The sequence below is a fragment of the Rhinoderma darwinii genome, chromosome 8 (assembly GCF_050947455.1).
Source record: "Rhinoderma darwinii isolate aRhiDar2 chromosome 8, aRhiDar2.hap1, whole genome shotgun sequence".
NCBI lineage: Eukaryota > Metazoa > Chordata > Amphibia > Anura > Rhinodermatidae > Rhinoderma > Rhinoderma darwinii.
The window spans coordinates 37692767-37720332 of record NC_134694.1 but is presented as its reverse complement, the minus strand read 5'-3'; the positions used below and the strand labels follow the sequence as shown (position 1 = coordinate 37720332).

General features: G+C 43.0%; 1 protein-coding gene across 1 annotated transcript in view; it reads right to left on the bottom strand.

The window, feature by feature from the left end:
- LOC142659451 (BTB/POZ domain-containing protein KCTD12-like) overlaps positions 1–10318 on the bottom strand; it is a 49368-nt gene extending 39050 nt beyond the window's left edge. Inside the window, exon 1 of the mRNA XM_075835600.1 lies at positions 10159–10318. The gene's annotated coding sequence lies outside the window, so the exon portion shown is untranslated. The remainder of the gene's footprint in view (positions 1–10158) is intronic.
- Between the last annotated feature and the right edge of the window lie 17248 nt (positions 10319–27566).

The following is a 27566-nucleotide window of genomic DNA, read 5'->3' as shown; positions in this document are numbered from 1 at the left end:
TAGGGAAAGATTACAGATTACACAGGGCAAGATTGGAGCCATGAATAATAATTAACTAATCCTGCCGAATTCAAGTCCGCTCCAGACAGCTGGAGGGAACGGACGTAGTGGCGACACTTGAGACCAGTGTGTTGCTGAGTGCCCATGACGTCGCGGCACTCACAGCCAATACTCTGAAACAGACAGCAATCCTTACAACTGCACGAACCAGTAGTTTTCACTGCTAACAGGCAGGCTGTCTGTTTGCCTAAACACAGCGTACGCTGCTGTCTCTGTATTGCCGCCGAATTGTGTATCGCAGCGGCAACGCTGAGAACACTAAATAAAACACAACAGGCAGTTTGTCTCTCTGCATTGCCGCATAATTAAGAACCGCAGCGGCAACGCTGAGAACACAAAATGCACTCGGTGACCAGCTAGCTGCTCACTGAGATAGATTGCTTTCTGTCCGCGTTGCTGGCCGAGCTGCTGCTTGAGCCAGGAATGGAACAGCAACGCTGGTAACAGAACAAATACAACACAATCTGAAGACTAATTAACTATTCATTGACACCAAAATTTTAATCCTTTTGCGCTGCTACTCACCAAAAGTTTGGAGCGGCAACGCTTAAAAGGTAGTCAATGATCAGGCAGTTGCTCATAGAGTTTGAACACAACCTCCTGTAGTGTGCATATGCAAGGTATCTTACAGATACAAAAATAACCTTGCCAGCAGCACCTCGTTTATTTCCACCTGAGTAGTAGGGCCAACAAGCTCCCTACCCAGTGGAATTTGTTTAAAGCTGTAATCACACTGTGCAATAATTTAATCAAAATACCACACAATGTGGCAATAAAGGGGACATTGCACAGTATAATCCTTCTCCTACTACACTAGTCGGTATCAATCAAAAATTGAAGGCGACATTGTCCACCATGCTCTACCTTTCCTCCTCTCTCCCTATACCTACATTGTTCTGACTTTAGGAAGTGGTGCGTAGCTTCTCGGTGGAATGACCCTGCCTTAAGGTGCCAGTTTAGGTTGGGTCTGTCTAACGCCCTGAAAGACCTGCTAGTTAGTTATCCCTCTTCTGACTCCCTAGACCAGGTTATGCCTTTAGCGGTATGACTTGACCGACGTCTCAGGGAACGACAACTTGAACGTTTTTGTGTTTTCCCCTCTGACTCCCCCATGATGCCTCCCGAGGTTCCGTTGCTTCGCTCTTCCACTTAGGACTCGGACGTACCTATGCAACTCGGTGCCTCCGTGTCCCCCCGACAACGTAGAGAGTTCCGCAGGAAGAATGGTCTCTGCTTCTATTGTGGGGATGACAAGCATCAAGTGAACACCTGTCCTAGGCATAAGAATAAGCAGCCGGAAAACTTCCGCGCCTAAGTGATCATCGGGGAGGTCACTTGGGCGCACAGGTATTTCCCGTATATATGAGACGTAATAAAATCTTACTTCCCTTTCAGGTCTCTTTTGGTGGTAGGTCTGCTACCGGCAGTGCCTTCGTGGATTCAGGGTCTTCTGCTAATATCATGTCTGTGGAATTTGCTATGTCTCTAGCTATGCCTTTGTTTGATTTGCCTAAACCTGTCCCGGTAGTGGGTATCGACTCCACTCCTCTTGCTAATGGTTATTTTACACAGCATACCCCTGTTTTTGAACTCCTTGTTGGCTCCATGCATTTGTAGCAGTGCTCTGTACTGTTGATGCAGGGATTATCGTCCGATTTGGTTTTAGGCCTTCCCTGGTTGCAGTTGCATAATCCCACGTTTGACTGGAATACTGGGGAGCTAACCAAATGGGGTAATGAATGCTTGACGTCATGTTTTTCTGTTAATTCTATTTCTCCCCCTGAGGAGGTGAACACGCTACCTGAGTTTGTTCAGGACTTCACTGATGTTTTCTCTAAGGAGGCCTCCGAGGTGTTACCTCCTCATAGAGAATACGATTGCGCCATCGATTTGGTACCAGGAGCTAAGCTCCCTAAGGGTAGGATATTTAATCTCTCTTGTCCCGAACGTGAAGCCATGAGAGAGTATATCCAGGAATGCCTGGCCAAAGGTTACATTCGCCCCTCTACTTCTCCGGTAGGTGTTGGCTTCTTCTTCGTAGGGAAGAAGGATGGTGGTCTTAGGCCATGCATTGACTACCGTAACTTGAATAAGGTCACTGTAAGGAACCAGTATCCCCTTCCTTTGATTCCTGATCTCTTTAATCAGGTTCAGGGGGCCCTATGGTTCTCTAAGTTTGATCTACGGGGGGCGTATAACCTTATCCGCATCAAAGAGGGGGATGAGTGGAAGACTGCATTTAACACGCCCGAAGGTCATTTCGAATACCTCGTCATGCCCTTTGGGTTGTGTAATGCTCCCACGGTCTTCCAGAATTTCATAAATGAGATTTTAAGAGATTACCTGGGGGTATTTCTTGTAGTGTACCTTGATGACATACTTGTGTTTTCCAAGGACTGGTCCTCCCACATTGAGCATGTCAGGAAGGTGCTCCAGGTCCTTCGGGAAAACAAACTGTTTGCGAAGACCGAAAAATTTGTGTTTGGGGGTGCAGGAGATACCATTTTTGGGTCAAATCCTCACTCCTCATGAATTCCACATGGACCCCGCCAAGGTCCAGGCTGTGGCGAAATGGGTCCAACCTGCCTCCCTGAAGGCGTTACAGTGCTTCTTGGGGTTCGCTAATTATTACAGGAGATTTATTGCTAACTTCTCGGTCATCGCTAAGCCTCTTACGGACCTCACTCGCAAAGGTGCTGATCTCCTCCACTGGCCTCCTGAAGCTGTCCAGGCTTTTGAGGTCCTTAAGAAGTGCTTTATCTCGGCCCCGGTGCTGGTTCAGCCCAACCAAATGGAGCCATTTGTTGTGGAGGTTGACGTGTCCGAGGTGGGAGTGGGGGCTGTCTTGTCCCAGGGTACCAGTTCCCTCACCCATCTCCGTCCCTGTGCCTACTTCTCCAGGAAGTTTTCGCCCACTGAGAGTAACTATGATATTGGCAACCGCGAACTCTTAGACATTAAATGGGCATTTAAAGAGTGGCGCCACTTCCTGGAGGGGGCTAGGCACCAGGTAACGGTCCTTACCGACCACAAGAATCTGGTTTTCCTAGAATCTGCCCGGAGGCTAAACCCGAGACAAGCTCGATGGGCGTTATTTTTTACCAGATTCAACTTTTTGGTTACCTATAGGGCTGGGTCTAAAAATATTAAGGCTGATGCACTGTCGCGTAGTTTCATGGCCAGCCCTCCTTCTGAGGAAGATTCTGCTTGTATTTTGCCTCCAGGTATAATCATTTCCTCTATTGATTCTGATTTAGTCTCTGATATTGCTGCGGATCAAGGTTGAGCTCCCGGGAACCTTCCTGAGAACAAGCTGTTTGTTCCCCTGCAATTCCGGCTAAGGGTACTTAGGGAAAATCATGACTCCGCACTATCTGGTCATCCAGGCATCCTGGGTACCAAGCACCTCATTGCCAGAAACTATTGGTGGCCTGGGTTGCCTAAAGACGTTAAGGCCTACATCGCTGCTTGTGAGGTTTGTGCTAGGTCCAAGACTCTCAGGTCCCAACCAGCGGGCTTACTACGTTCTTTGCCCATTCCCCAGAGACCTTGGACCCATATCTCCATGGATTTTATCACCGATTTGCCTCCATCCCAAGGCAAGTCGGTGTTGTGGGTTGTAGTAGACCGCTTCAGTAAGATGTGCCACTTTGTGCCCCTCAAGAAACTACCCAATGCTAAGACGTTAGCTACCTTGTTTGTCAAACACATCCTGTGTCTCCATGGGGTCCCTGTCAATATTGTTTCTGACAGAGGGGTACAATTTGTTTCATTGCTGAATTTTCCCTTAATAACCGGGTCAGTAACTCGTCAGGGGTCTCCCCCTTTTTCTGTAATTTTGGGTTTAATCCACAGTTCTCCTCCGTTTCACCTGGTAGTTCCAACAATCCCGAGTTAGAGGTCGTTCATCGGGAACTGTGCACAGTCTGGGCCAGGTTCAGAAGAACCTAGAGGCGTCCCAGAGCATACAAAAAACTCAGGCAGATAGAAGACGTTCTGCTAACCCCTTGTTTATGGTCAGGGATCTGGTGTGGCTATCGTCTAAGAACTTGCGCCTTAAAGTCCCGTCCAAGAAGTTTGCTCCCCGGTTTATAGGGCCGTAGAAGGTAATTGAAGTCCTCAATCCTGTCTCCTTCCGACTGGAGTTGCCCCCATCTTTTCGAGTACACGACGTGTTTCATGCCTCTTTCTTTAAACGCTGCTCCCCGTCCTTGGCTCCCTCGAGGATACCTCCTGTCCCCGTTCTCACCCCTGAAGGGGTAGAATTCGAGGTGGACAAGATTGTGGACAGCAAGATGGTCCAAGGCTCCCTCCAGTACCTGGTCCATTGGAGAGGATACGGGCCGGAGGAGAGGACTTGGGTACCCGCCCGGGATGTTCACGCTGGGGTATTGGTCAGGAGGTTCCACCTTCGTTTCCCCAATAAACCAGGTCCATCTAGAAAGGATCCGGTGGCCCCTCATAAAAGGGGGGGTACTGTTAAGGATCTGCCAGGCACAGCTAGCTCCCGCCCTCTGTCTATTTATACCTGCCTTTCCTGTTCCTCCTTGCTTGTGATTCTTCTGTTTGGTTTCCTAGCCCTGCTGCAGCTTCTGTACTATTTGACCCTGCTTCATATGACCCTGGCTTACTGACTACTCTCCTGCTCTGCGTTTTGTACCTCATACACTCCTGGTTTGACTCGGCACGTTCACTTCTCTTGTTGTTCACGGTGTTGCCGTGGGCAACTGCCCCATTTCCCTTTGCTTCTGTGTACCCTTGTCTGTCGTGCACTTACTGAGCGTAGGGACCGTCGCCCAGTTGTACCCCGTCGCCTAAGGCGGGTCGTTGCAAGTAGGCAGGGACTGAGTGGCGGGTAGATTAGGGCTCACTTGTCTGTTTCCCTACCCCCATCATTACAATGATGTTTTAAATACCTTGAGGGTGCAGCTTTTAAAATGGGGTGATTTATGCAAGTTTCTAATATATAGACCACCTCAAAGCCACTTCAGAACTGAACTGCTCCCTAAAAAAATAGGTTTTGGAAATTTTCTTGAAAATGTGAGAAATTGCTGCTAACGGTATAAGCCTTGTAATGTCCTACAATTATAAACGGACGTTCAAAAATAGCAAATAGCAAATATTAAAAGCAATTTACACCTTTGAAAACAATTTTTACAACATAAAACATTGTATCAGTATGATTGCTGCAACTTTCTTATTACTTTTTATTAAAAATTATTTTTACTTTTTCCGAAACAGCTGCTTTGTATCCTGTATACAGAGCAGCTGTATCTAGCGCTGAAACCTGTATCCGTCAGGTCAGTAGGACTGACAGGTTCAGTGACAATGGGTCCCGCATCTCTGACATGAAGGATCCACCTGTTATCGATCACATCTAAGTTATAAACTTAGATGTGATCGATAACAGATTTATGTACGTACCACTAACATAAAGTGCAATGTATCTCTAGAAAATAATTTCAGATTCGCTTGGAAAACCAAAACATGCCAAAGTTTTGATAAGTTTGATAAAATAGGCTGTGATCACAAGGACAAAACTGAATGTGTCTCTAAGGGGTTAAATCCAGCACTGTATAAAAAATATAGAAATAGACACTAACAACAAAAATTAGGAAAGTTTTTTCCTGGGGTGCTTAACCCCTTCCCGACATCCGCCGTACATATATGGTGCACGTCGGGTAGGGGAGTATGGAGCGGGCTCACAGACGGAGCCTGCTCCATAGGAAAGTGTGTCAGCTGTATGTTACAGCCGACACCTCAATGTAAAGAGCGAGATCCCGCTCCTCGTTTAACCCATTAAATGCCCGCAGTCAATAGCGACCCCAGCATTTAAATGACTAAAAACAGGGGTGAGACCCCCATTCCAACGCCCCCCCATGGCGAGATGGGGGGTGCCATAGGTTGGCATGGCAGCCTGGGGGATTGATGAAGGCCCCCAGGTCGGCCAACTCTGTACTGATATGAAGCCCTGCTTCTGGCAGGGCTTCATAGGAGTCTGTCAGAATCACAATATACTACATTAGTATTGCAGTATATCGTGCAAGCGATCCAACGATCGCCTGTTTAAGTCCCCTAGGGGGACAAGTAAAAAAAAGTACAAAATGGTAAAATAAAGTTTTTTTAATAAATTTAAAAAAAAAATGTAATTAAAAGTTCCAAAAAAAAAAAACCTTTTCCCATTTCACTCAAGCTCAATGTAAAAAAATTAACATAACTGGTATCGACGCAACCGTAAATATCTGAACTACTACAATATATCATTATTAATTGTCCACACGTGAACGCCGTAAAAAAATAAAATAATTAAAACTGTCAGAATTGCTGTTTAGTGGTCACATCTATCACAAAAAGTTTACCGCAAAATGGTACCAATATAAACTACAGCTCACCCTGCAAAAAATAAGCCCTCGTACCGCTAAATCTACAAAAAGATAAAAAGTTATGGCTCTCAGAATATGGCGACAAAACTCAAATATTATGTTCAGGGGCGTAACTAGGAAAGACTGGGCCCCATAGCAAACTTTTGACTGGGGCCCCCCCTCCCCTGGGTGTCACACCACCCCCCCTTGTAGATAGTGCCTTTTTTACAGCCCCCCTGTAGATAACGCCATACAGCCCCCTGTAGATAACGTCATACAGCCCCCTGTAGATAACGCCATACAGCCCCCACTGTAGAGAACGCCATACAGCCCACCCTGTAGATAACGCCATACAGCCCCCTGTAAATAACGCCATACAGTCCCCACTGTAGAGAACGCCATACAGTCCCCCCTGTATATAACTCCATACAGCCCCCCCTGTAGATAACGCCATACAGCCCCCCCTGTATATAACACCATACAGCCCCCTCTGTAGAGAACGCCATACAGCCCCCCTGTAGATAAGATAACGCCAAACAGCCCCCTTTGTAGATATCTACAAAGGGGGCTGTATGGCGTTGTCTACAAAGGGGGCTGTATGGCGTTCTCTACAGGGGGGCTGTATGGCGTTCTCTACAGGGGGGACTGTATGGCGTTATCTACAGGGGGGGCTGTATGGCGTTATCTACAGGGGGGCTGCATGGCGTTATCTACAGAGGGGGCTGCATGGCGTTATCTACAGGGGGGCTGTATGGCGTTATCTACAGGGGGGCTGTATGGCGTTATCTACAGAGGGGGCTGTATGGTGTTATCTACAGAGGGGGCTGTATGGCGTTAGCTACAGAGGGGGCTGTTTGGCGTTATCTACAGGGGGGCTGTATGGCGTTATCTACAGGGGGGCTGTATGGCATTATCTACAGGGGGGCTGTATGGCGTTATCTACAGGGGGGGCTGTATGGCGTTATCTACAGGGGGGGCTGTATGGCGTTATCTACAGGGGGGCTGTATGGCGTTATCTAGAGAGGGGGCTGTATGGCGCTAACGCCATACAGCCCCCCCTGTAGAGAACGCCATATAGCCCCCCTGTAAAGAACACCATACAGCCCCCCCCCCCTGTAGGGAACTCCATACAGCCCCCCCTCCTGTAGGGAATGCCATACAGCCCCCGCCCTGTAGGGAACGCCATACAGCCCCCCCTCCCAAAAAAATGCGACCTACAGTGTGTCGTACAAAAGACATGTATCCCCTATCCACGGGACAGGGGATACATGTGTGATCGCTGGCAGCGATAGGGAGAACGGGGGACCGAAGGTCCCCTGAAGTACTCCATGACTAACCTGTGACTTCCGGCGTCTGCGCAGCTCAATAAAAATGAAAGGAGCGCTGGTCACCCATGCGCACAAGCGCGACCGGCTCTCCATTCATTTCTACGGAGCTGCCGACACAGACCCCGGAAGTCCGAGGTTTGTGATGGAGAACTTCAGGGGACTTTCAGTCCCCCGTTCTCCCTATCGCTGCAAGCGATCACACATGTATCCCCTATCCTGTGGATAGCGGATACATGTCTTTTGTTTAATGGCAGAGCGGGAAGATACCTCCCTGCTCTGCCGTACTGTTCAGTGGCGTCCCGCTGTAGCAGCCATAGCGGCTGCTAGCGGAGCCTCCGGCCATGGTGGGGACCCGTGCCGGCGGGCGACACGGGCCCCCTCATGCCGCGGGCCCCGTAGCAGCCGCTATGGCTGCTACAGCGGTAGTTACACCACTGATTATGTTTAAAAATCAGTTTATTCCTTGTAGAAGTAGTAAAACATAAAAAAAAGTATATAAATTTGGTATCGATGTAATCGTATTGACCCACAGAATAATATTAACATTGCTTTTTTACCGCACGGTGAATGTTGTAAAAACAAAACCACCCAAAATATTAAAGAATAGCTGTTTTTTTCCTATTACACCCCACAAATATTTTTTTTCCAGTTTTCCACTACATTATATGGTACAATAAATAGTGCTGTGAAAATCTACAACTCATCCCGCAAAAAAGAAAGCCCTCATACGGTAATATTGATGGAAAAATAAAAAGTTACCGCTTTTGGAATGTGGGGATGAAAGAATTAAAATTTAAATTTAAAAAATGGCTGCGGCAGGAAGGGGTTAAGGGGGTTGACCCAAGATCAACATTTATCACCTATTCGCAGTGTAGGCAACAAATGTCTGATCGCAGGGGGCCCAACCAATCACTATAATGAGGGTTCCAACTTCCCATCTGTACTAACAGCATGACTGCAGTGAGAAGGAGTTTAAATAGAGTGGCAGATGAGCATGTGGACTCCATTCAAAGTCTAAAAGAATGATGGAGATAGCTGAGCACTGTATTAGGCTATCTCTGTCAAACTTAGGCTTCGTTCACATCTGCGCTAGGGCTCCTTCCGTCGGAGCTTTCCGTTGGAACGGAGCCCTGACTGACACAAACGCAAACCATAGATTGATTTCAATGGTGACAGATCCGGTACGTTTTGACGGAATCAATAGCGTCACTCCATTCAAACTCCTTCCTGTGGTCGCGCAGTGAAGTGCAATCGAGGAGGGGGGGGGCTTGTAACCCCCGTTCTTGTGATCAGTGAGGGGTCCCCGTCAATCAGACTTTTATCACTTCTCCTGTGCATAAGTGCTAACTTAAATTTTGCTTCAACATTGACTTCTAACTTGTTTTCCAATTTTTTTTTAATAACGTTAAATTTGTTAAAAAAAACCCAAAAACAACTAATTTCAGTTCTCCTTCGTTAGTTTATTGTTTTTACAGGTTAAATGATTTCATTATTAGGAAAATGTCATGCACTAAGCATTTTTGTTTTATAAATAGAGGATTGGGTTCTCCTACTTAAAAATGTGCATTATTTTATCAATATTAGAAATGTACTCTCATATTTTACACCACTCAGAAAAATAAAATAGGGAATTAGTAGCTATGGCTTAAACTGTCAACTGTGGAGATTAGCAGAATTGCATTCCTTTTAATCTCTTCTGATGGCTATAACAAAGACTATAAATAGTTAAAGAGTTAGAAGAGGATCAGGAATACAAGGGGGTGCAAGGAACAAATACAATTACTAAAATACTATACTGTACGCAATAGAAAATGTAACTAGTGGGATAAATTAAGTAGAAATTATTTAAAACAGACAGGAAAATAAAAAAAAGTCTACTATACATAATCTAGGCTAACATTTATGTACAATGTTATATCTTCTTCAATAGAAGGACTAATATATGAGAAGGTATATACATAAATACAACAGCAATATGTGGAAGGAAAGCAAAAGCAGTCTTCAACTATTTTAGACAGTTCAGAAAAGCTGTTCTTAGTAGCAAACCTTGTGTTTTATAAACATAAAATCAGAAATAATCTAGAAGTTTTAGCTCATTTACAATCCTTATAATGTGTGGCCTAAATACATTCTGAATATAAAACATATAGGACTGTCGGGTCCAGACTTCTGTCCTTAATCAAGATAAAATAATCCCTCTAGTAATAGTCCCTCTATTGCCTTTCTACAGAACCACTTTATCAATCTCATCATTGTGTCACAAATTACTCGGACATCACATACATCTATTAAAATGCATTGTTCTTATTGTTATGAAGCTTTTAGAGAAAGAATAAATAACCAACCTAATCCGCTTACAAAATAAAAACCCTTTCATTTCTCACAAAAGATCAGATAAATAGATATACCTGTATTATCCTTGCCGTGAAGCCAAAAATGCACAATTCTGTGCTTAGAATTTCTTCCTCCTGCTGTTGGTAGTAATGGTGCTTTAATGTTGTTGAGCACTGAGCAGTGAGTCACTCTCCCTTATGTGTGTATCTGTGTGTGCGCGCGCTCCTATGTGGATGTCATTGTAAATGCATGCCTGCTTTATTATAGAAATAATTTATTGCTGAAATACTGGTATAAATGCTAATGTACGCATGTCAGAGGATTCACTGCAATAATCTGGCACATCCTCAGATTTTCTAAAGCTACGTAACAGCGTATGAGGATTCACAAACTGATAATTACAGTCAGCTTTAGTAGCAAAGACAAAACATTTTTTAAATACTATTATTCTTTTGCACGTAGAAAATAATCATTAACCCCTTCCCTCTTTAGCCACTTTTGACCTTCCTGACAGAGCCTCATTTTTCAAATCTGACATGTGTCACTTTATGTGGTAATAACTCCGGAATGCTTTCACCTATCCAAGCGATTCTGAGATTGTTTTCTCGTGACACATTGGACTTTATGTTACTGGCAAAATTTGCTCGATATGTTCAGTATTTAATTGTGAAAAACACCAAAAATTAGCGAAAAATTGCAAAAATTTGAATTTTTCTCAATTTAAATGTATCTGCTTGTAAGACAGGCAGTTATACCACACAAAATTGTTGCTAATTAACATCACCCATATGTCTACTTTAGATTGGCATCGTTTTTTGAACATCCTTTTATTTTTCTATGACCTCACAAGGCTTAGAACTTTAGCAGCAATTTCTCACATTTTCAAGAAAATTTCAAAAGGCTATTTTTACAGGGGCCAGTTCAGTTGTGAAGTGGTTTTGAGGGCCTTATATATTAGAAACCCCCAAAAAGTCACCCCATTTTAAAAACTTCACCCCTCAAAGTATTCAAAACAGCATTTAGAAAATGTCTTAACCCTTTACACATTTCACAGGAATTAAAGCAAAGTAGAGGGGAAATTTACAAATTTCATATTTTTCTGCAGAAATACATTTTTAATACAATTTTTTTTATAACACAGAAGGTTTTACCAGAGAAATGCAACTCAATATTTGTTGCCCAGTTTCTGCAGTTTTAGGAAATATCCCACATGTGGCCGTAGCGTACTACTGGACTGAAGCACCGGCCTCAGAAGCAAAGGAGCACCTAGAGGATTTTGGGGCCTTATTTTTGTTAGAATATATTTTAGGCACCATGTCAGGTTTGAAGGGCTCTTACGGTGCCAAAACAGTCAAAATCCCCCAAAAGTGACCCCATCTGGGAAACTAGACACCTCAAGGAAATTATCTAGGGGTGTAGTGAGCATTTTGACCGCACAGGTTTTTTACAGAAACACCGAAAAAGGCCATACTTACAAATGGACACAGCCAGGCCAAAAATGCTGATGAAAGGGCGAGCAGGTGCTTTAAATAATAATAGCCACTCCCACTAGTCTTGAGGGGAGTGGTGTGTGGTGCATGGGATGTGTAGTAAGAAATAATAAATGAATAGTGTGTGTGCAAGTGTAATACTATAAGTGAAATATAGGGGGCAGTAATAAATGAAGTGCCTCAATAGAAATAAATGGATAATGGGGTGCAAGTGAGTGAAACATGGAGGGATAGTGTGTACGTCATGAGGCACAACGTGTATAGCCAGGTAGAAGCCTATTTGTGACGCCTTGATAATTCATAGAGCGGGCTACCCTGCTTGCTATGCCAAACAACAACACACCATGCTCTCCCAGCATCAAAGACCCGGCTGTGTCCAAGAGAAGCGAATATACATAATAATGAAAAATACCTGGGGTATTGGTAATCATTTTGGCCAAAAGGACGCAAGCTCGCAATCCACGACAAGGATCCCCAGACTTGCGAGTCCCTAACTCCTAAACTGGAACAGAACGTTCCTGATGCACAAACAGAACCGATAAAAACACAGGGACATATACAAAAACACCGAAAAAGGCCATACTTACAAATGGACACAGCCAGGCCAGAAATGCTGATGAAAGGGCGAGCAGGTGCTTTAAATAATAATAGCCACTCCCACTAGTCTTGAGGGGAGTGGTGTGTGGTGCATGGGATGTGTAGTAAGAAATAATAAATGAATAGTGTGTGTGCAAGTGTAATACTATAAGTGAAATATAGGGGGCAGTAATAAATGAAGTGCCTCAATAGAAATAAATGGATAATGGGGTGTCCATTTGTAAGTATGGCCTTTTTCGGTGTTTTTGTATATGTCCCTGTGTTTTTATCGGTTCTGTTTGTGCATCAGGAACGTTCTGTTCCAGTTTAGGAGTTAGGGACTCGCAAGTCTGGGGATCCTTGTCGTGGATTGCGAGCTTGCGTCCTTTTGGCCAAAATGATTACCAATACCCCAGGTATTTTTCATTATTATGTATATTCGCTTCTCTTGGACACAGCCGGGTCTTTGATGCTGGGAGAGCATGGTGTGTTGTTGTTTGGCATAGCAAGCAGGGTAGCCCGCTCTATGAATTATCAAGGCGTCACAAATAGGCTTCTACCTGGCTATACACGTTGTGCCTCATGACGTACACACTATCCCTCCATGTTTCACTCACTTGCACCCCATTATCCATTTATTTCTATTGAGGCACTTCATTTATTACTGCCCCCTATATTTCACTTATAGTATTACACTTGCACACACACTATTCATTTATTATTTCTTACTACACATCCCATGCACCACACACCACTCCCCTCAAGACTAGTGGGAGTGGCTATTATTATTTAAAGCACCTGCTCGCCCTTTCATCAGCATTTCTGGCCTGGCTGTGTCCATTTGTAAGTATGGCCTTTTTCGGTGTTTTTGTATATGTCCCTGTGTTTTTATCGGTTCTGTTTGTGCATCAGGAACGTTCTGTTCCAGTTTAGGAGTTAGGGACTCGCAAGTCTGGGGATCCTTGTCGTGGATTGCGAGCTTGCGTCCTTTTGGCCAAAATGATTACCAATACCCCAGGTATTTTTCATTATTATGTATATTCGCTTCTCTTGGACACAGCCGGGTCTTTGATGCTGGGAGAGCATGGTGTGTTGTTGTTTGGCATAGCAAGCAGGGTAGCCCGCTCTATGAATTATCAAGGCGTCACAAATAGGCTTCTACCTGGCTATACACGTTGTGCCTCATGACGTACACACTATCCCTCCATGTTTCACTCACTTGCACCCCATTATCCATTTATTTCTATTGAGGCACTTCATTTATTACTGCCCCCTATATTTCACTTATAGTATTACACTTGCACACACACTATTCATTTATTATTTCTTACTACACATCCCATGCACCACACACCACTCCCCTCAAGACTAGTGGGAGTGGCTATTATTATTTAAAGCACCTGCTCGCCCTTTCATCAGCATTTCTGGCCTGGCTGTGTCCATTTGTAAGTATGGCCTTTTTCGGTGTTTTTGTATATGTCCCTGTGTTTTTATCGGTTCTGTTTTTACAGAAATTATTGGAAGTAGGCCGTGAAAATTAAAATCAACATTTCTTCAAAGAAAATGTAGGTTTAGCGATTTTTTTTTCTCATTTCCACAAGGACTAAAGGAGAAAAAGCACCGCAAAATTTGTAAAGCAATTTCTCCCGAGTAAAACAATACCTCACATGTGGTAATAAACGGTTGTTTGGAGACACGGCATGGCTGAGAAGGGAAAGAGCACTATTTGGCTTTTGGAGTTCACATTTAGCAGGAATGGTTTGCGGAGGCTATGTCACATTTACAAAGCCCCTGAGGTGACAAAACAGTGGAAACCCCAAACAAGTGACCCCATTTTGGAAACTATACCCCTTGAGGAAATTATCTAGGGGTATAGTGAGCATTTTGACCCCACAGGTTTTTTGCAGAAATTTTTGCAAGTAGGCTGTGAAAATGAAAATCTACATTTTTTCAAATAAAATGTGGGTTTAGCTAATTTTTTTTCATTTCCACAAGGACTAAAGGAGAAAAATCACCATAAAATTTGTAAAGAAATTTCTCCCGAGTAAAACAGTACCCCACATGTGGTAATAAACGGCTGTTTGAACACACGGCGAGGCTGAGAAGGGAAAGAGCGCCATTTGGCTTTTGGAACTCAAATTTAGCAGGAATGGTTTGCGGAGGCCATGTCACATTTACAAAGCCCCTGAGGGGATAAAACAGTGGAAACCCCCCACAAGTGACCCCATTTTGGAAACAACACCCATTGAGGAAATTATCTAGGGGTATAGTGAGCGATTTGACACCACAGTTTTTTTGCAGAAATTATTGGAAGTAGGCCCTGAAAATAATAATCTACATTTTTTCAAAGAAAATGTAGGTTTAGCTAATTTTTTCTCATTTCCAGAAGGACTGAAGGAGAAAAAGCACCACAAAATTTGTAAAGCAATTTCTCCCGAGTAAAACAATACCCCACATGTGGTAATAAACGGCTGTTTGGACACACGGCAAAGCTTAGAAGGGAAAGAGCACTATTTGACTTTTTGAGATCACATTTAGCAGGAATGATTTGCGGAGGCCAGGTCACATTTGCAAAGCCCCTGAGGGGACAAAACAATGAAAACGCCCAAAAAGGGACTCCATTTAGGAAACTACACCTCTTGAGGAATGCATCTAGGGGTGTTGTGAGCATTTTGACCCCACAGATGTTTCATAGAATTTATTAGAATTAGGCAGTGAAAATAAAAACAGTCCTTTTTCTTCAATAAGACGTAGCTTTAGCGAAAAAAATTTTTTTATTTTCTCAAAAAATAAAGGAAAAAAAGAACCCAACATTTGTAAAGCTATTTCTCCCGAGTACGGCAATACCCCATATGTGGTCATAAACTGCTGTTTGGGCAAACCGCAGGGCTCAGATGGGAAGGACCGCCATTTGGAGTGCAGATGTTGCTGGATTGGTTTCTGGGCACCTGTGGGCCCAAAACAGTGGAAATCCCCCAGAAGTGACCCCATTTTGGAAACTACACCCCTCAATGCATTTACCAAGGGGTGTAGTAAGCATTTTAACCCTGCAGGTGTTTTGTAGAAATTAGTGTGCGCACAATGTTGCAGAGCGAAAATTGGATTTTTTTCCATAGATATGCCAATATGTGGTGCCCGGCTTGTGCCACCATAACAAGACAGCTCTCTAATTATTATGCGTTGTTTCCCGGTTTTAGAAACACCCTACATGTGGCCCTAATCTTTTGTCTGGACATATGACAGGGCTCAGAAGTGAAGAGTACCATGCGGAGTGGAGGCCTAATTTGGCGATTTACAAAGTATTGGTTCACAACTGCAGAGGCTCAGATGTGAAATAATAAAAAGAAACCCCTGATAAGTGACCCCCACTATGGAACTGCACCCCTCAAGGCATTAATTAAGGGGTGTAGTGAGCATTTTCACCCCACAGGTCTTTTCCATAAATGAATGCGCTGCGGATGGTGCAAATTAAAAATTTATATTTTTCCCTAGATATGCCATTCAGTGGCAAATATGTCATGCCCAGCTTATGACGCTGGAGACACACACCCCAAAAATTGTTAAAAGGGTTCTCCCGGGTATGACGATGCCATATATGTTGAAGGAAACTGCTGTTTAGGGACGCTGTAGGGTTCAGGGCCGAGGGAGCACCATTTGGCTTTTGGAGAGCGGATTTTGCTTGGTACTATATTTGTTTGAGTATTGCTGGTGTTTTATAATGTGGGGGTACATGTAAGCGGGGCGGAGTATATAAGGGGCATAGTCAGGTGGTATAAAAAAATAAAAATAATCCATAGATGTGTGTTACGCTGTGAAGCAATCCTTTCCGCACAGGCCGGTGTCGCACTGATAAATGGTGTCATTTCTTATCCCCCTTTTGGTCCACACTCCGCGCCTTTGTAGTTTGGGGAATTTTGCTGGGAAAGTATTATCCTGGTATAATACGGGCACCGTCGCTTCCAGCGGATATGTTTGGGCCCTCCCCTTCCTGGTTCCTTAATTTTAGGTCCTTGATAAATCGCCTCTTGAAACAGAAGAAATGTTCCCCTCGGGCACAACTGCATATTTTTTTATTTCCTGACTTATTGGAGCCATAACTAATTTTATTTTTCATAGACATAGCGGTATGAAGGCTGGTTTGTTGCGGGACGAGCTGTAGTTATTATTGGTACCATTTTGGGGTACATGCAACTTTTTGATCACCTTTTATCCTATTTTTTGGGATGCCAGGTAAACAAAAAAACGCAATTCTGGCACAGCTTTTTTTGTTTTTTTTTATACAGCGTTCACCACGCATTATAAACTACATGTTAACTTTATTCTGCGGGTCAGTACGATTCCGGCGATACCTAATTTATAGAACTTTTTTATGTTTTACAACTTTTTGCACAATAAAATTACTTTTGTAAAAAGAATGTATTTTTTCTGTCGCCAAGTTGTGAGAACCATAACTTTTTAATTTTTTTGTCGACGGAGGTGTATGAGGGCTTGTTTTTTGCGGGACGAGCTATAGTTTTTATAGGTACCATTTTTGGATACGTGCGACTTTTTGATCACTTTTTATTGTAATATTTGTAGGGCAAAGTGACCAAAAAACAGAAACTCTGGTAACGTTTTTTACGGGTTTTTTTTTACGCTGTTCACCGCGTGCAATAAATAATATAATATTTTGATACCTCCGGTCGTTACGGTCGTGGCGATACCAAATACATATGGTTTATTATTATTTTTCAATAATAAAGGACTTGATAAGAGTAAAAGGGGGATTGTGTGTTATTTGATTACTTGAAATTTTTATTGTTTTCAAACTTTTATTTTTTGCACTTTTTTTGACACTTTTTTATACTTTTTTTACACTTTTTCTCAAGTCCCACTAGGGGACTTGAAGGTCCAACGGTCAGATTTTTTTTTTCTAATACATTGCACTACCTATGTAGTGCAATGTATTAGATCTGTCAGTCATTCACTGACAGCAAGCCGTTTAGGCTTCGCCTCCCGGCGGAGCCTAAATCGGCTTCCGTAATGGCAGAGCAGGAGACCATTGTGTCTCCTGTTGCCATAACAGCAGTCGCCAGTCCCGATTGCCTGTCAGGGCTGGCGATCTGCTTGTAACCGCTACGATGCAGCAATCGCTTTCGATTGCTGCATCGAAGGGGTTAATGGCAGGGATCGGAGCTAGCTCCGGTTCCTGCCGTTACAGGTGGATGTCAGCTGTACAGTACAGCTGACCTCCACCGCTGATGACGCCGGATCAGCTCCTGACCCGGCGCCATCTTGCCGGCAGCTACGGAAGCCGATCAGGCTCCGCCGCCGGGCGGATCTTGACCGGCTTCGGTGCTAGGCAGACCGGGAGGCCAGTATTAGGCCTCCGGTTGCCATTGCAGCCACCGGAACCCCGGCAATTTCATTGCTGGGGCTCCGATGAGCTGCAAACACCTTAAGTGCAGCGATCGCGTTTGAGCGCTGCACTTAAGGGGTTAATGGCGGGGATCGAAGCTAATTTCGGTCCCCGCCGTTACAGTCGGATGTCAGCTGTAAGATACAGCTGAGATCCGACGATGATGGCACCGACTCAGCTTCTGAGCCGGTGCCAAACGTTTGACGTACATGTATGGCATTTTGCGGGAAGTCAATGCTTTCCATGACGTACATGTACGTCAAATGTCGGGAAGGGGTTAATATAGTCAGAATATAATACTACTACTATTACTAATAATAATAATAAACAATAGATATAATCTTCATAGTTAACCCCTTCCCGCTGCAGCCAGTTTTGATATTCCTGACAGAGCCTCATTTTTCAATTCTGACGTGTCACTTTATGTAATAACTTTGAAACACATTTACCTATTTAGGTGATTCTGAGATTGTTTTCTCGTGACACATTGGACTTTATGTTAGTAGTAAAATTTGGTCGATACATTCAGTATTTAATGGTGAAAAACACCAAAATGTAGCGAAAAATTGCAAAAATGAACATTTTATCAATTTAAATGTATCTGCTTGTAAGACAGATAGTGATACCACACAAAACAGTTTCTAATTAACATTTCTCATATGTCTACTTTAAATTGGCATAATTTCATGAACATCTTTTTATTTTTTTAGGACGTTACAAGGCTTATGTCTTTAGCAGAAATTTCTCACGTCTTCAAGAAAATTTCCAAAGGCTATTTTTTCAGTGACCAGTTCAGTTCTGAAGGGCCCATACTTTATAAATCCCCATAAATCACCCAATTTTAAAAACGACACCCCTCAAAGTATTCAAAACAGCATTTAGAATGTTTCGTAACCGTTTAGGCATTTCACAGAAATTGAAGCAATGGAGAAATTTACAAATATAATTTTTTTTTTTTTTTTTTGCAGAAATCCATTTTTAATCCATTTTTTTTCTGTAACACAGAAAGTTTTACCAGAGAAATACAACAAATAAATGTATTACCCATATTCTGCAGTTTTTAGAAATATTCCATATGTGGTCCTAGTGTGCTACTGGACTGAAACACAGGCCTCAGAAGCAAAGCAGCACCTAGTTGATTTTGGGGCCTTCTTTTTATTAGATTATATTTTAGACACCATGTCTGGTTTGAAGAGGTCTTGAAATAAAAACGGAAACACCCCCAAAAAATGCCCCATTTTGTAAACTACACTGCACAAGGAATTCATCTTGGGGTGTAGCGAGCATTTTGATCCAACAGGTATTGATTAGATTTTATTAGAATTGGGTTGTGAAAATGAAAAATTATTATTTTTTTATTTCCACAAGGATTATAGGAGAAAAAGCACCCCAAAATTTGTAAAACAATTTCTCCCGAGTACGGCAATACCCCATATGTGGTCATAAGCTGCAGTTTGGACACACGGCAGCGCTCAGAAGGGAAGGAGTGCCATCTGACTATTGGAGCTCAAATTTAGCTGGAATGGTTTGCAGGAGCCATGTAGCATTTGCAAAGCCCCTGAGGGGTCAAAACCGTTGAAACCCCACACAAATGACCCCATTTGGGAACTACACCCCTCAAGGAAATTATCTAGGGGTATACTGAGCATTTTGACCCCACAGGTTTTTTTCAGAAGTTATTGGAAGTAGGCCGTGAAAATGAAAATTGACATTTTTTCCAATAATTTTTTTTTTCTTCATCGCCACAAGAACTAAAGAAGAAAAAGCACCCTAACATTTGTAAAACAATTTCTCCCGAGTACGGCAATACCCCATATGTGGTCATAAACTGCTGTTTGGACACATGGCAGAGCTCAGAAGGGAAGGAACGCCATTTGGCTTTTGGTATAGTTTCTTGGTGCCATGTTGTATTTGCTGAGCCCCTGTAGTACTACGACCCTGTTATGAGGGACATCCAAGCCTTCCTGACTACCTTCAGAAAGGCATTTTAAGAACCTGGTCGGGCATCATCTGCGGCGGCATCACTCACTCCTTAGGGTTTGTCACTTTTTAGGCTTTGTCAGAGCATCTTTTCTGTGGGTCAATATGCAATCCAGTTCCGCACCCTTGCCACTGAACTCCATTGGAACAACAAAGCACTAGTAGCTATCTTTTGGGAGGGTCTGGCAGTTTTCATAAAAAAATAATTGATTGGTCGGGATCTTCCGACTTCCTTGGATGAGTTAATTTCATTGGCAACCCATATTGATATATGTTTCCGTGATAGACAAATAGAAACAGATTGTGCCCGTCGGGTACCCAGATTGGCTCCACAATTTCAGAGACCTCTTCTTGCCCCAACTACTGGTTTTACAGATGAACCCATGCAAGTTGAAAGAATCAAACTTTCTGCTAAGGAGCATCTGAGAAGGCACACCAACAACCTGTCTTTACTGTCGTAGTAAAATGAATATTCTGAACAACTGTCCAGTGAGACCGGGAAACTCCAATGCCTAGGGGAAATGGGAGAGGCTACCCTAGGCAATACATCTGCCTCTCAGGAGATGACGATACTTGGCACTTTGTCTACTGCTGGAGTTTGCTACACTATATCATTCTTTCTGGATTCTGGTTCTGCAGAATTTTCTCTGCCAATGCCTAGTTACTCGCTACAAGATCCCAATACTCCAATTGGATAAGCCACTATTAATTTCTTCTGTGGATGGGAAATTCATTTCTGAGGCTGTCCACTAGGTTACAGAAGCTCTTTCCATGCAAGTGGGAGTACTCCACCGTGAGACAATATTATTCTTCGTGCTGAAAACTTCCATCAGTCCTCTGATCCGGGGTATGCCCTTACTTCAGAAACATTCACCTGTCATAGATTGGATTACAGCTCAAATTACCCATTGGGGCGAAACCTGTCATTCACAATGTCTGCCAGTTATTCATCCTTTCACGCCTCGAGTTATGGAACTTCCCCTGGAGGGGTTACCAAAACCTTATGCCAGCTATGCGGATGTATTCTGCAAGCGTCAAGAAGATCCTTTCACCTCAGAGCTTGTACGGTTGTGCCATTGACTTGGTACCCAATTCTACCCCTCCTCTGGGAATGGTATAACCCTTGTCTGTCCCTGAGACAGAAGCTATGTTTCAATACATTAAGGAAAATCTGAAAAACTGTTTCATCCACAAGTCTTCTACATCCACAAGTGTTTATTGAGAAAAAAGAGAGAACTCTTAGGCCCTGTTCACACAGAGGTGTTTGGCGCTGATTTAGAGGCAGAAACTGCACCAGAATCAGCGCCAAAAAGCTTCAGAATTTGTCCCCAATGGAAGGAAAAAAGTACCCACGGTGCAAATTTCCGAGCGTTTTTCACGCCGCTTTTTGCCCAAGGTACTTGAATTAGCTTCAATGACTGTGGATGAAAACCGGCGAATACAGAGCATCTGTATCTCAAAAAGTACAAACAATTTTTCATAAAAATACACAGATTGAGATTTTTATTAAAAAAAATTAAAAAATTCCCCTTCCCGACATGCGCCGTAAACCGCAGTACAGTTACGTTGTGGTGATGGTCCGGGCTCAGAAGCTGAGCCTGCACCATCACTGCTGTGTGTCAGCTGTATATTACAGCGGACACCCTGCTGTAACGGCCAGGCTAGTTTCCCATCCAGCCAATTAAGCGCTCAGATGCCGCTCTCAACAGAGATCTCAGCATCTGAGGGGTTTTTAGCCGACCAGCACTGATGGTTGGTATGGCAACCGGAGGCCTAACAATGGCCTCTGTGTTTGCCTTGTACGGAAGCCTATGAGGACCCGCTCATAGGCTTGCTGTCAGTGTATGACTGACAGCTCTAATATACTGCACTTCATATGTAGTTCAGTGTATTAGAATAGCGATCAATGTTACAATCCTTCAAGTCCCCTAGTGGAACAAAATTTTTTTTTTAAAAAAAGTAAATAAAAATGTAAAAAAAAATAAAAAGATCAAAGTTTCAAGTTAAAAAAAATAAAATTGCTTTCTTTTATTATTGGAAAAAGTGCAAAACAGAAACAAAACGATACGTAATTTGTATCGCCACATCCGTAATGAACCAAACTATAAAACTATTATGTAATTTATCCCGCACAGTGAACACCATAAACCCAAAATATGAAAAACAATGCCAGAATGCTGTTTTTAGGTCATATCTCCTCCCAAAAATTTAATAAAAAGTGATCAAAAAGTCATATAAAAAAATAGTATCAATAAAAACGACAGCCCATCCCGCAAAAAAAAATAATCCCTGATACAGCTTTTTCCACGCAAAAATAAGTCTTAGAATATGGCGACACAAAAAAGAAATATTTTTTTTCTAAAGTGATTTTAGTGTGCAAAAGCTGCAATACATTAAAAAAATCTATATCAATTTGGTATCCCCAAATAAAGTTTACATGTAATTTATGGCACATGAAAAAAAAAAAAAAAAAAAAACAATTCCAGAATTGCTGGTTTTTGGTAATTTCCTCTTCCAAAAAATGTAATAAAAAGTGATCTAAAAGTCATATGTGTCCCAAAATGGCACCAATAAAATCTACAGCTTGTCTTGTAATAAACAAGCCCTCACACAGCTCTATCAACCGAAAAAATAAAAAAGTTATAGCACTAGTAATGAAAAAACATCCCGATGTGCAGGCCGGAGGGTAACATTCCTTCAGTTTCAGGACATCAAGGCCCTAATATTTAGGAACTAGGAAGGCCTATAGTTTTCCCAAACAACAGCTTACCTCCACATATAAGGCATTGCCATAGCCAGGAGAACCCGCTTAACAATTTATGGGGTAAGATTCCCCAGAGGCACAAACGGGGCACAACATATGATGTGGTGAATTGGAATACCAGTGGAAGAATTTCAATATTCGCTTTGCATCACCCACTGCATATTAATTTGTGAAAAACACCTGTGGGGTCTAAATGATCACTACACCCCTTGATAAATGCCTTTAGGGGTGCAGTTTCTAAAATGGAGTCTCTTTTGTTTTTTTGGTACATCAGGGGTTTTACAAATGCAACTTGTCTACAAACCATTCCAGCAAAATCTACGCTCCGAAAGTCAAATACCACTCATTTTCTTCTGAAAACTGTTCAAACAGCAGTTTATAACTACATATGGGGTATGTATGGTAACCATACTCAGGAGACATTGATTTACAAATGTTGGGGGGCTTTTTCTTCTTTATTCCTTGTGAAATTGAAAAATGTTGATCTAAAACTACATCTTATTGGAAAAAAGTTCTTACTATACCTCAAGGGGTGTAGTTTCCCAAATGGAGTCACTTTTGGGGTGTTTCCACTGTACTAGTACTACAGGGGCTCAGCAAATGCGACATAGCGCCCAGAAGCCATTCCAAAAGCCAAATGACACTTCTTCCCTACTGAAACTCTACCGTGTGTCCAAACAGCAGTTTATGACCACATAGGGGGTATTGCCATACACGGGAGAAATTATTTTACAAATACTGGGGTGCTTTTTCTCCTTTAGTTCATGTGGAAATGAAAAAAAAAATTGTTAAACCTACATTTTATTGGAAAACATTTTGATTTTGATTTTCACGGGCTACTTCCAATAATTTCTGCAAAAAATGTGTGTCGTCAAAATGCTCACTATACCCCTAGATAATTTCCTTGAGGGGTGTAGTTTCCCAAATTGGTTCACTTGTGGGGTGTTTCCATTGTTTTGGACCCTCAGGGGCTTTGCAAATGCTACATGGCTTCTGCAAACCATTCCAGCTAAATTTGAGCTCCAAAAGCAAAATGGCACTCCTTCCCTTCTGAGCGCTGCCGTGTGTCCAAACAGCAGCTTATGACCACATATGGGGTATTGCCGTACTCGGGAGAAATTGTTTTACAAATGTTGGGGTGCTTTTTCTCCTATAATCCTTGTGGAAATGAAAAAAAAAATTTAATTTTTCATTTTCACAACCCAATTCTAATAAAATCTAAGAAATACCTGTTGGGTCAAAATGCTCACTACAGTTTTATTTGAAAAAATTTAATTTTTCATTTTCACAGTCCAATTTTTCTTTTACATTTCTGTTTATTTATTCAAATGAGTAAACAACATACATTTAAACAGCATACATGTAAAGCAACATGTCTCAGCATACATTCTTTGCGGCAGAAAAATATATTGGAGAACGGGCGCGCAGTCCCTACGTATATTGCCCAAATCTGAATACAGTTGTAATAGAGACGAATAGACATAATGAACTATATACAAACAATAAAACAAAGGAATCCAACGTTATCCAGAACAATAACAAGAAGTATCAAGTTAGGAAAGGCATCATAGACCTGAGAAAGAGGAGTTGGAGTGGGAGGGTCATCCCATCACTAAGGCATGAACAGAGTGTTAAGAAGGGTTATTGAAAAGAAAGCACCTAATTGGGTACAGTGGCAATGGGAGGAGGCTGAGGTGTGTTGCTGTCTGACCTACAGAAAGCTAACCAAGGTTCCCAAACATCTAAAAATCTATAATTTCGTCTTAGCTCCCAACTCTTCCATCCTACAAATGGAGTCTAGTCTAGAGAACCATTCCCCGATGGTGTAAAGGAAAGAACAGCTTCACCACAGTGAGAAGGTGAGTGATGAGATTATAGTTTCTAGGGCAAAAATCACCTGAGTGGGCCCATAGTAGGATCAAGGGGGCGTTTAGTGAAGTAGTAGACTTGGTAATCGTCTTAATAATATTGGAGACCTCTTGCCAGAAGGGTTGGATGTGTGTACATTCCCACCAAATGTGAGTCCTGGTCCCCTACAGGGTGTTACATCACCAACATGTGTCTGACTGGATAACATTAGTTCTGTGCAAAAAGTATGGGGTACAGTACCATCTGGCGAGAGATTTAAAAGGGTTCTCCTGAATTCTAACACACCTGGGGAATCCATAAGAGTGCTTCAGAATCTGAGAGGCCTCCTCTCTTGAAAAGGTAATCCCCAGCTCCTGTTCCCATGCTAGTAAATAGCTTGGTTTATCAGGAGCTCTCTCAAGTAGAAGTCCCGCATAAAAACTCTAGAGAGAAGACCCCTAGAAATGGAGGGAAGGAGTAAAAGGTTTTACAACCAGGATGGTTCAGAAATCTTAGGGAATTTAGTTGAAAATTGTTTGACTGTGTCATTAAAGTGTAGAATCTTCAGAAAATACAAGCATCCGCCAGATGTATCTGAGATCTAAGAGTGTAGATCAGGAAGTCCCCCACCCTTAAAGGCTTCAACAATTGTTTGCATAGATTATAAATCTATCCATGAGAGTGCTTCAGAATCCGAGAGGCCTCCTCTCCTGAAGAGGTAATCTTCGGTTCCTGTTCCCATGCTAGTAAATAGCTTGGTTTATCAGGAGCTCTCTCAAGGAGAAGTCCCGCATAAACTCTAAAGAGAAGACCCCTTGGAAGGGAGAGAACGAGTAAAAGGGTTACTCCCAGTTGTTTCCATAGATTATAAATGGCGCTAGGACAGCCTAAAACATTTGGTACTAGGCTTAAGGGCATAAAAGGGGAGATGGTTTTGGAAGGATCTTTCAAGAGTAAAAGCCGTCAAAAAAGTTCAATAGTGCCTCTGATGGTAGGGCTAGTAGTGTTAGATATTTTATGTGTGGTAGAGATGAACCAGAGTTTGGGAGTCATGTCAGGGTTTAACAGTGCCCTCTCTGCGATTTAATTGGGGGAGGAGTCACATGGTCTATGAGAGAGATCCATCTACATAGATGTATGGCTTGGTAAGTATCTCTGGGTCCGGGAGACCCATGCCGCCCGCAGAGGGATTTAGTACTAGGAGTCTGTGGTGTAATCTTGGGTTTTTTGTCAGCCCATAAGTATTTTGAGAAGATTTGCCCAAATGTATTAAAAAATAAGTCAGGGAGACGGATAGATGCCACCTGCAGGACATATAACAATTGAGATAGAATATATGAATTTAAGTAATTTTTCCGGCCTGACCAGGAGAGGAATGGAATGTTGAGGGAGCCAATGTGTGAGCGAAATTTGTGGGCCAGTGCAGTGTAGTTTAATACATATAGCAAAGAAGTATTTTTAGGTAAGTGTATCCCCATATACTTAATGTGAGAATCTGGCCATCGAAAAGGGGCTAGAGTTTTCATCTCTGATACATTGATACATATTGTTTACTGATATTCAGCACTTCGGATTTGGAGTAATTAATTTAAAAATAATATACCCATCCAAAGAGTTCAAATATTTGTAGGATGTGAGGGAAGGCCTGTCGTGGGTTAGTGATTATCACCAAGAGGTCATCAGCAAACTCTGCTATAGAGTGTACTATCCCACCAAGCTTCAAGCCATGTATAGAATCAATTTGAACTATTTTTTTGTATTAGAGTTTCCATGGTCAGTATAAATAAGGTTGGGGATAGAGGGCATCCTTGTCTCGTTCCGTTGGTAATGTCAAAAAGGGAGGAGTGTGTACCATTTAGGCAAAGTCTTGCCCTAGGGCTTGTGTAGAGGCAAAATAGCTGAAATGAAAGGAGGAGGCAAGCCAAATATTTCTAGGGTTGCGTGAAAATAAGATCACCAAACCCGATCAAACGCCTTTTCAGCATCCGTGCTGAGTAGAGCCAACGTAATTTTTTTCTAAGTGTATAATATTGATGAGTCTGGTGGTATTATGTTTTCCTTCTCTAGAGGGAACAAACCCAACTTGGCAAAATAAGTTTATAAAGCAAAGGTTTAAGTCTATTGGCTAATAGTTTGGCCCACCAATTGAGGTAAGTTGAGAAGGGATATGGGTGATAACTACCACATTGTACTTTGTCCTTACCTTCCTTAGGAAGCAGGGTGATGTGCGCTTCTAAGGCTTTAGGAGGTAGCTGGGTGCCCTTGATAAGGTCATGGCATACATTTAAAGATTGTGGTACAAGGAGTTGGTGGAATTTTTTGTAATAGCTAATGGGAAAACCATCAGGCCCTGGGCTCTTACAGTTAGGGACAGAGTGGAGCACTTTTAGTAATTCCTGTTGTGTAAAAGGTTCAAGTAGAGGGAGGTGTAACAGAGTCTAATTGAACAGACTGCACCCAGTCATCATGCTGCCTGGAGATAAAGTGTCGTAGATAGTTCTCCATAATCTGGTTTATTCTCTCGACTTGACCATTGGACTGGGGATGGTAGGCAGAGGAAAAGTCCAACTTCACAACGAGGAGTATGCAGAGGGCTCTCCAGAACTTAGAGGTGAACTGAACCCCCCGATCCGACACAATATGTAGAGGCGAGCCGTGCAGACGGAAGATGTGTTGGATGTAGAGATTGGCCAGTCGGGAAGCAGACGGTAGGCCGGTCAGTGGAACGAGATGAGCCATTTTGGAGAATCGGTCCACCACCACCCAGACCGTACTGCTACCAGCAGAGAGACGCAGGGCCGTGACAAAGTCCATAGCAATATGATGCCAGGGGGCATCGGGCACAGGCAACGGCTGGAGCATGCCCGCCGGTTTGGAGAGGGCAACTTTATTTACTGCGCACAACGAGACAAAGCCAGTGATGTCTTTTGGCAGTGTGGGCCACCAGAACTGATGAGTGATCAGGTCTCGAGTCTTATGGGCACCCGCGTGACCTGCCAATTTGGAACTGTGTCCCCAGCGGAGGATTCTTCCTCTATCCGCCAGTCACCAAAAAGTCCTCCCCGGAGGAATGCCTCTAACTTGCAGAGGGCTGAAAGGGATGATGCAGGATGGGTTAATGATACTCTGTGGAGACTCCATAGTGTCCTCTGTCTCGAATGACCTGGACAAGGCATCGGCCCTCACATTCTTGTAAGCCGGACAGTACTGGAGCTCAAGCTGGAACCGGGCAAAGAACAGCGACCACCTGGCCTGACGAGGATGCAGTCGCTGGGCCGTCTGGAGATAAGTGAGGTTCTTGTGGTCCGTAAATATAAAGATGGGATGAACTGCACCCTCTAATAGATGTCTCCACTCCCCCAGAGCCAATTTAATGGCTAGTAACTCCCGATCCCCAATCGAGTAGTTGCGTTCTGCAGAAGAGAA